Here is a 7,836-nt window from a genome sequence, read left to right as displayed (position 1 = left end):
CCCTTTTAAAGTCTAGGCAGGCTCTTGGGCACGGTTTCCCGGTTTCTATGGCGTATATGTTCCCCCCAGCTGGACGGGACGCCAGCTTTACTCAAGAAACAGGAAGAAATAGTGAGAGAAAGTTGGGGCGTCATTGATTGGTTGAAATTACCGAAATACGACAACTTTAACACGAAATAACTTCGAAAATAAAGAATTTTCTTAAAAACGCCAAGAGTAAATGATGTTTAAATGACACATTCTACCACTATACTAAATTTGAAAGTGTTTAGTTACAAAAAATTATTTTTTCTATGTGCTGGCCAAAAGGAAAAGATCCAAAGTCTTCTTTAATCATTTCACCACCGGAGAAGATTGAAAGAAGTCCTTTCTGCAATATAGACACATATTTATCTGAGTTTATGTTTCTCTCACACTCCACCAGTTCGATCAACCATTCTCCAAATTGCTCCCCCAGACCATCACAGAATAGCTGCCATGTTTCATTGTTGGTTTTAATCTTTTCACATCAAATTCTTGATCACAGAGTCTCCAAACTTACAATCGACTACTGTCAGGAAATACAGCAAACCTGGATGCATTAGAGAACATAGCAGTGTCCCAAAATGCTAGTGACCTCTCCACCATCTCACTGGCCCAATATTTTCTCCGCTTGATGTTAGCTGGTCGAAGAAATATCTTCCTTCTGGCTGCTCTACCATAGTAACCAAGTTTGTGGAGATACCTGGCAGCTGTTCTGGGACTGACATAGACTTACTCTGCTATGCCAGAGGCCTTGCAACGAGGATTACCCTCTACACTTCTCTTAGTAAAGAGAAGGGTCCTGTCAGAGGGCCCTGGTTGATCTGGGTGAGGCGATGTGGACTCCTTCCCCTCTTTGGTGAATTGCACAATCACTCTATTAACTGTAGAAAGCGGGGTCCCAAGGCTTTCTGCGATTTTACGCTGACTGTTTCCACCTTCAGAATGACCCATAATACGGGCTCTTTGAAATTCAGACAGTTCTAAGGATTCTTTTGTATATGGTATGATTAAACTGACACGTATAGGACCTGAAACATAAAAATATCAATTATTAAAGATATAAACCGTTACAAGTTAGGAAAAAATATAAAACGATGTCTTATGGGTGTATATTTACTTCTGTCATGTCTGTATATATGTTTATGTTTATGAATGTATGTGATGTCTTTGTAGATGCTCGTGTTTATGGGTATAAACAATCGAAACTAATTACGTTATTAGAAATATTGGCAAACTGTGACATCTATATTGAATGACCACCAGCTTTGTGACATCAACAACACTGATTCTTTATTACAATGTACATCTGGTGGTCTGTAATTCCTATAATCCTGATAATCCTAACGACTTTTATTCTATTAAGCTATATTTACCATTTTTCAAACTTACTATTTGTTTTTTTATATATATATAATTACTTCTACGTCTTCCTTCTCAAGTTATGTCATTTATGACTGTCTCTTAAAATCCACACCTGTCTCGAGTTTCTCTACGCAGGATTTTCTCTTATCACTTTGTGCTTCTCTCTCCCTCTTTCTCCCTCGCTCTCACACGTAGATTTACTATATCCATTTTCTGATATTCTATTTGGTTCATTTACAATCTATACAAACATGTGTATAAACCAGTGGTTCTCAACCGGACTTCACATGACCCTTGGGGGTCCATTTACGATTTTGTTGTTAAAATTTATCTGCGATAAATTGATTATACTTCTACAATACACAAAATATTTTAACAATTCTTTTATACAATTCTTAATAATATCTAATTATAAAAATATAATAGGATTTTTAAACATCAAAAGGGGTTCAACCGAGTAAAATAGAAACTAAAGGGATCCATAAAAAAAAAATGGTTGAGAACCACGCGTAAAAGAAGAAGCGTTTCATATTCACATTTGGTATCATGTCACCTACGGATTTTAATGAACGTTTTCCCGTCAACTCCTACACCTCCTCTTAGTTCATTAAGCTATTTTTTTTACCCTTCAACTCCTCTCTATGTTTTTTGACTATTTTTCACTTTATCCACATACGATAAAGTGGAAAATAGTCGAAAAATCTACACCATGTGTTAACGAATCAAAAATGTGTAATAGCCTCGGAAAGCAATTAGCATATATGCACATTATAATGTGTGTATGTATGTGCGTGTGTGCGTGTGCGTGTGTGTGTGTACTGTACCGTGATGGCGAGAGATAGATATTATTTAATAAATAATATATATTTTTGTGTGTTACTATCAGTTTCATGTGATGAAAGCATATCAGACAGTATATTTTAACACGTCTGATGTCTCAGCATAATCTTCAGGCACTGCCCACATGGCATAACAAACTAAAAATGGGGCGATGGGATGAGGAAAAAAGCGATAAAAGGTGAGAAAGAAGTAGATATAAAAGGTGGAAGCTCGAGGAACCCCACCGTTCACAATATCCCTGCACACCTAGTTCAAGTACTTTCTCCAGTTCTTGCTCTTCGACTCACAGGTTTACACTTAGAGAGGTACCATCCACTCTTGTCATTTTCGTACTTTCACCCACCTTTCAATAAATTCACTTGAAGACAGGACCTGCCTTTCCTAAAGGAAGGAGGCTTGGTAATCCTCATTATGGACTCGGCCTCAGACAGATCCATCCCTAACGTGACAGCAGTTGTTCGACATAACTCCACAAGTCAGCAATGCTCGGACACTGAACGAATGCATGCAGGATAGTTTCGTCGCTCTGCGTGCACATCTGACAAACCCGTCTGACAAACCCGTCTGACAACCAAAATCTTAAACTCCGTGTTTAGTAGAGTTATGAGCCGAAAATTTCGTAGCATGTCCTCATTGTCGGCGTCCTTTCTCAGCAGCGCCACCACATCCTGGCTAACAGAACTAAAACAATTCTATCGTTCGGCTGTCAATTACAGTAGACGTCTGTCAAGAGGCCGTTAAACAAATCTGGCATAAACTCATAGAATTCATAGATCAGACCATCCAAACGAAGCGATTTGCGACTTGTGCAATAGCCCATCGCCTCTCGTATTTCAGCAGCCTTTATCGGTCTTCGCAGAACCTCGCTTCCGCTGGCGAGAACAGCGATAAGCCGCCCAGGTACAAACTGGACGCTACCGTCATCGACCCATCACTCTCCTAAAACAGCCGAAAAAAGTAGTACTCGAAGGTCACACACATCTGCTCGGAACCGAGTAGCACACGCCCGTCCCGATCCGTAAAAAACCTGATCGTGGTCTTGTTACCATGGCGCGTATCCACCGTTCTCATCGAACGACTTTAGTTCCTTCCTGTTTGAGTGCACGGCCCCTAACTCTGACAACGTAGCCTTGGTGTTTCGCCTCAAAGTAATGGCTAAGAGCCATTCTCCCGCTAACATATCAGTCGCGATGCCTTTGTTAATCGCCTCTTCTAGTTTGCTAACTAGTTCGCACTCTAATCTATTTCTTTCTATTGCTCACACTTTGCTGAACGCTGTTGATTCCACTCTAATCGCCCTTTTCAGGGCGATCTACCACTGGCCGTTGACGATTGCTTCCGTCAACTACCACTGAACTAGTTCAATAATCTTGTCCCTGTAGTCTTTGCGTGCCGAAAAGGACATGTTCAACTTCCAGTAACCAGATCCTGCCTACGGGCCCTATCTAAATCTACTGTGCAGATCCCAAGTTTGTGGTCTGTGTAGCCGACCAATTTGAATTGTGGACAATCTAGAGTATCCCTATCCGTTGACCAAACAAAAACTATATTTAAATACGATTTATTGACCTGTTATGCTCCATTCATGTCTACACAGGCACATGATGGAAATCCAGTCGATACCTGTCAGATAGCTGGAAGTTTCTGAGCAGGCTTTCGAAGCTTTTTCGTCGTCTCTGCCATGTACTAGCCCCGCACAGTCCTTCTCTATATCAGAAATACTATTCCAGTCTCCCATTTGTATCAAAGTGCAAGACGTTCCCAGGAATGTTTCTAGACGCCTGAAGAAATTTGTCCTTCCGGCCCTTACTAGGGGATAAACGGCCACCTTCGCTGCCATTCATGTCCAGGACCATCACCTTACCGTCCTGGTCCAAGTACGTTGCTTGTACTTGGAAATCTTCTGGAGGCCATGAGTGAGAGAACTAAAATGAAACAGAGTGGGAGTAAAACGTTAGCTTTAAATTCTAAGAAGGACAATTAGGAACAATTTTAACATGTTGATAAATAATGATAAAACAAGGAAATCTTTGTGGAACTCTTAATTTTACTACGAATACTGCGATATAAATTTGATCACAAGTCTGCCCCAGCACTGCTGGCCTGCGGCTATGCAATGATATCACCGGCAAAGTGCACTGTTGTCGTAAGGCGTAGATCACAATTTAAGAGATGTTGTGCACTTAACATTACTGTTGGTCCCTGTAGATAATATTTCGGCTGTTTCGTTGAATCTAACACCGTATCTGACTAGATTTTCATTAACTCGGGAAATAAATGTGTTTTGCAACAACGCCAACCACAACGACAACTATGCTAACAATAAAATGAAGACAAGCAACAACAGTAAAAACAGCAACATGGCAAAGTTTGAGGTCGTAATGGAATAATGCAACAAAATGTATATTAAATTAGACCAAACTTACATATGTAAATATCGTAAGGCGGTTGGCATTATTTTATTGCCTTTGAAGTTGTGGACAAATACATTTACTATAACAGCGATCATGACTGAAGTCTTCACAGTAAACAGGAGCTGTTAAATTAATGCTTAGGTTATGTGTCTGGCTCACACATAAAGGTTACGAATTGGCAGAGTTGTTAGATTATCGAACTAAAATACTCACACTATTTGTTTCAAGCCTCCGAGTTCCGATCCCATCGGCGTTAGTTTTGCATTTTATCTTTTTTAGAGTCGATTAAAAATGAACCAGTCCAGGGATGTGGATTAGCGAACCTATTTGAATGTCGGACCAGATGCTTTGCGGTTTTCGTTTCGACTCTTTGCCGAGGTCAATTTTACAAATCGTAGCTATATTTTGTGATCAAAACTTTAAAAAAAACCCTCTGTTAATAAGCTCTAAAGTTTCCTGCTTAAAGCACTTTCTAAACAGCTCATATTTATTTGTCTGCGGGTTTGGTGAGAAAGTTTACCTTAGGTAAAAAAAGACAAAAAACAAACCTATATTAAAGGGAATCTGTTATGAAATAAAACCTGTCAGAAATGGCTTAAAGCCCTCGAATCACAGTGTTTTGTTTTAAAATTTTGATATCACACACACACACACACACAAACACACACACTCACAAATTAGTTACAATTTATAAACATTTGGTTATTAATGAAGAAAAGAAAAACCTGCAGAAAAGTCATTCTTTTCTGTATATAAAATTTGAGTTGAAGAAAAAGAACAATAGAACTATATTTCGCAATCAACAGACATACTTGTCCAATCCCAGGCAAAAACCAAAATCATAAATTTCCCCATTGCGACTTCATAGCAAAATCCATATCTGGACTCAAATTACATTCACGCATCCATCGCAAACAGATGCAGCGTCTCAGTTTTTTTCTTACTTTCTTTCTATTGCTCTCTTTAAGCCCTCTTCTTCAAAAACTCATACGCCGAGACCGACGGGAGCGATCATCATATATATATATATATATATATATACACACGCACACACTTTTCCGATAATTCTGCTGGTAATCCGAACCTGTATATCCTCTTGAATTATCTGCTGTTGGAATATATTTTGAAATATATAAAAGTTAAAAGGAAAACACTTATCTTTATCTTTGTGTTTCTTATTTTATAGCTCTGTGCAAAAAGACTGTTTCAAGCTCACGACTTTTCTCTTTATTTTTGGCTCTGTTAGGGTTCTCCAAACGACTTAAACTTCAAACAAATGACGCCATCCTGAGAACTTGTCCTCCAGAAATTCAGTTGTTGTTCAAAGTAACTTTCAAGTATCTTTTTAAAAACGATGCATATGTGTATGTATATAACATGAATACGGAACATTTGTTGGTTGATTGCGACACAAACCAGTACGTTTTATTGGCGATGGTGATGGTAACGTTGGTGCTGTTACTCCATAATGAGTCAAATTTACTGAAATAGATTTATAACTAATGGTTTTAAAGAAAACCTTCATTAGAAATACCTAATATTGGTTCCGGAATTTTCTTTTTTTACTGCGATGTTTGTATGTATGTGATGTATATGTGCGTGTGTGTATGTGTATGTGATGTATATGTGATGTATATCTGTGTATGTGATGCATGTGTGTGTGTGTGTGTGTGTGTGTGTGTGTGTGTGTGTGTGTGTGTGTGTGTGTGTGTGCTGGAACAAATCGATTATATAAAACTCTTGCTTTCTGATTGCAACGTTAACCCACAAAGAGATTTTTGAGTAAACATTAAACTTTCGGATCTTAGCCAACCAAAGCAGAATTGTAGTCAAGGTTACAAAGAACTGACCTTCTTCATTGGATTAACACAAACAATGGACAATAACAGCAGGAGCAACAATAACAACAACAACGACAACAACAGTGACAAGAACAAGAACGAGAGCAACAACAACTAAGACCCAAACCATCATGACTTACGCGATGGCAACGGAACGGCAGACGCCAAACTTTCGTCTGGAACGATGTAACCAATTTTAAGAACGCAGAGACTTATTTTTGGCGCTGTGTATACATACATATCTCTGTGCGTACGTGCGTGTGTGTTGTGTGTATGTGTGCGTGCATGTGTGAGATATTGTTATGTAACTATTCTCTCTTTCTGTGCGTATGCATATGTATGCGCGCGTGTATATGTTTCATATATGCGTATGTATAGGAACATATATATACGCATATATACATGCATATTATATATATATGCATGCATATATAATTGCTTGCATCGGATCACACACACACACACACACACACACACATACACACACACACACACACACACGTACACACGCACACGCACACACACACAAATCTCTCTCACTCTCTGTTCATTTACATAGATACATATAATTGTTAAACAAGACAGCAAACATTAAGACAAGATAAACATCTCTAGTCGTATACAATATCATTATAGGAAGAAATTCAAAGTCTTACAGCTGTCTTTGGGATATCCCCGAGTATGGGATATTCCGTCATCAGAGACAAATAGGGAAAAATAGGGAAAATGAAAATGGCATATATTAATGAGATGACAACATAGAGGAAGGGAGTAAAAGAATAAGGAATTGGAAAGAAAGAAGAAAAAAGAAGCATAAAAGTTCATAGTTCAACTTTCCAAAGCTATTGAAACCAGACCATGAGTCCTTAGGTGTAATCCTACGTAGATCCATGAGCGTTAGTCCTAAGGGGCAATCCTGCGTATACCCATATTTATGCTCCTTTTTCTTCATTCTTTCTCTTACTCGGGGATATCCCAGAAACAGCTGTAAGATTTTGAATTTCTTCCTATAATAATATTGTATACGACTTGAGAAATTTGCCTTGCCCGTCCTGCTTAACAATTATATATCCGCTGCATCAGAAATCTGCAATGGCTCCATAACTACCGTCTCATCTATAACCTTGGAGCCCTAGTAACCCGTTACAGAACTTACCTAGGGTACCTAATCGTTTAGATCACCTGTGAACTAAGCCCCCATACTTTGTACACACACACACGCACATGATTTGATTTGATTTGATCTAGTTTCAGCTCATGAGCTGTGAACATGCTGGGAAACCACCATTTATATTTACACTTTATTAATAAAGCATATTATTCTACCTTCGGTATTCCACTACTATTTTTGCCAC

This window comes from Octopus bimaculoides, chromosome 7 (assembly GCF_001194135.2).
Source record: "Octopus bimaculoides isolate UCB-OBI-ISO-001 chromosome 7, ASM119413v2, whole genome shotgun sequence".
Lineage (NCBI taxonomy): Eukaryota > Metazoa > Mollusca > Cephalopoda > Octopoda > Octopodidae > Octopus > Octopus bimaculoides.
Note: the sequence above shows the minus strand (reverse complement) of the source record.